This window comes from Etheostoma cragini, chromosome 7 (genome assembly GCF_013103735.1).
Source record: "Etheostoma cragini isolate CJK2018 chromosome 7, CSU_Ecrag_1.0, whole genome shotgun sequence".
Taxonomy (NCBI): Eukaryota; Metazoa; Chordata; class Actinopteri; order Perciformes; family Percidae; genus Etheostoma; species Etheostoma cragini.
The window spans coordinates 4,554,010-4,556,976 of NC_048413.1; the positions used below are offsets into that span (position 1 = coordinate 4,554,010).

Genomic DNA, 2,967 nt, shown 5'->3' on the forward strand with positions numbered 1-2,967 from the left:
CCTTTCTATCTGGGCTTTTTACAGTTTTGTTTTTCTTATGCGTTTCATGGATATTTTGTTCACTGTAAGCAATGCTGTGCTATCATACCGTGTTTCTACTGTACCTCCTGTAGAAAACAGTAAATGAGAACAAACTTATTTGCTTTTTACTGGAATGATTTTGAATGTGAACATTACAGTACATGTGGACATACAATTCCCAACCAAGAAATGTAGTGTAAAAATGGTGGATTGCATGTTTTGCATGCAAATACCTGTAAAACTGAAACATAAAAGTCTATGCAGTTTTTGTAATGTCAACAATAGCCAGTATTCTGAAACCTGGTGTACTTTGATTGACTGCATGTACTTTGTGAAGTGAAAACATGTGTTCTTTGACAGAATAATATCATTTTGAGCCAGGTTTCCAGGGTTTTGGTAAAGTTAGTGTGTGCAGAGACTGATGTGTTCTATTTTGAAATGAAGAGTTAGTTAACAAAATGTGTTTTTGAGAAGAAAATTATCCGTTTGGCCAATTGTGTTTTGTAGGTGTGAGTCTGTGTTAAGAGTTTAGAAAAAGTATCTGAAGTATGTGTAAGCGCTTGTTAGCAATTGAAAAAAACTGTAATGTGTCTGTTTATTTGTTAGCAATCAGATTGATATAACGGTTACTGATGGATGAACAGTTATCACCTGAATCAGGATTCCAGCTTCACTGGCTGACTCCAGCAGAGGGCAGCTTGTGACAAGAAAAGGTAGGTTCCTGTAAAAGCAGAAAAAGCTGTTTCATGCCTCTTTTAGATAAGATAGACTTTGTTGTCCCTCCCGGGAACTTCTTGGGCTCCAAACTGCTGCGTCACACAACACACATGTATTGCAAACACATTCATGCAAACAACATGTCATACGTTTTTGCAGTACTTTTAGCTAACTATTTGAACAACATAGTCAGCATTTTTACTGTCACTACTTTTAGCAAACAATTTCAGCTACTTTTCACCACTTCTTATATTAACATAAAAATGTTGAAGGTATACTTAGTTGTCTATCAGTAGAGAAAAACCTGGTTTCAGGCAGGTGAACAGTTACAAAAATCTGATTTATTCTGACCGTACACTGGTGATTTCCATTAAAAAGTGAAAGCAACCATTACAAAATCGATTCTGCTGCATCATTTCTTTCTCTTTGCTTCTCACGACTGGGTTGGAAACTTTATTAAAACAATACAGTGAATCACTGGTAGAAACATATGCCCGCCATGTGGCCGCTCTGAGATTTACTCATCAAACAGAAAATATACCCGCATTTGGCGATTGGCAAGTGTTGATTGTGGACCTTGTCAGTGATGTCAAACTGTATATTTGCTGCTTTGCAGGCAGCTTTGCGAGGCACACATACAGGGAGCAGATCAGACAGGGAGCACATACAGGGAGAAGATCATACAGGGAGCGCATACAGAGAGCAGATCAGACAGGGAGTGCAAACAGGGAACAGATCAAAAAGAGAGTGCATACAGGGAGCAGATCAGACAGGGAGCGCATACAGGGTGTCAGGCACCCGCCGCTCTGATTCTGTTTGCTGTCTGTAAGTCTGTATTCTGTCTGTTATGTCACGGTTCCTGTTGCCAAGCAACCTGGGGAGGCGTGGTTTCCTTCATTCACCCACACTATCACCTGTTCCGGCTCAGCCTAATAACCAGCACCCACCTGTGTCTCATCATCTCCACCACCAGCTCTTATACCGTGACCTGACATCCAGTCCCTGTCGGATCGTTAGTGTTCATCGTATGTGTTTGACGCTTCATCTGACTTTTGCTAGTTCGTCTTTTGCTTCGTGTCTGTATTCGTGTTCGGTAACGTCTCTCTCTCTGTCTATGCATCATAGAAATTTGCCTACCGACCATCATCACTCTAAACCTCCGGATTCATCTTCACTCCCCTGCCGCCACCGCATTTCCCCCGCTACACCTTGTTTGGTCATCTGGTTCACGGACTGTCATCAATAAACTCTCGTTGGTTTTCACTCCTTGTCTGCGTTTGGGTTGTTTCTGCCAGCCGGGTCTGACACAGGGAGCAGATCAGACAGGGAGCACACACAGGGAGCAGATCAGACATGGAGGTCATATTTAGAGCATTATTTAAATCTATTTATTTATTTGAAAAGGGAGCTATTACTTTGTCAGGTTGTTACAGATTGTTACAGACAAGTTATTTTTGTACCATTGAGGCATAATGTTTATTAACCTCTGAGAAGCCAGTCTGAATTTGTGTCTTGAGTGAGAGTGTCCTCTTCTTTGGAAATCAAACTATGTTCACCCTAGTCTAGAGTCATGCCGCCCCCCCGGAGACATTTTTGTCCATTAAAGCCCAAATTTGGTGGCCTCTGGCACATTCTAATGTGTTTAATGATTTTTCTCCATACATTCTTTTGTCTATATTTTTATTAAATATTATTTTATTCTTGTCTTTCAATCAACCTGAGTAACGTGCACACTTGCCTAATTATGGCTTGATTTAAATTATCAAATCATAACTAGAGTTACCCCCAGACACTTTACAGATAAAGAAGATCTAGACCACACTCTATAATATATAAAGTCCCAACAATTCTAGTAATTCCCCTAACAGCAAGCATGATGTGACAGTGGCGATAAAAAACTCAGACAGACACTGGCTCTTGGTAGTCTGACGGGCCGGTTGGGGGGGGAGATGATGAACAGTGGCAATAACACTCACCATAAAAGATAATGGAACAGTGACTAGAGATAGTAGTTGTAGTAGTTTGTGGCAGAGCAGGGCACTGAAGGTGGTATAGGGTGTAGCGGGGCGCAGCAGGACCACGGGAACAACTGCAACGATGATTTAGGGACTCCGTGTAATAAGCTTCCCAGAACTAAGTTAGTAACCAGCATTGTCAACGTGGGAATAACAGGGCAAAGTGACGGCAGGGAGGTTCCAGTGGTCCTCAGTGGTGTGTGAGAGCCGTTTT

The 2,967-nt window shown here is 41.6% G+C and overlaps 1 long non-coding RNA gene across 1 annotated transcript in view; it reads right to left on the bottom strand.

The window, feature by feature from the left end:
• Positions 1–2,614, bottom strand: part of LOC117947611 — a 3,198-nt gene extending 584 nt beyond the window's left edge. The window contains exon 1 of the long non-coding RNA XR_004657275.1: positions 2,522–2,614. This is a non-coding gene — a long non-coding RNA (uncharacterized LOC117947611). The remainder of the gene's footprint in view (positions 1–2,521) is intronic.
• Positions 2,615–2,967: the final 353 nt, after the last annotated feature.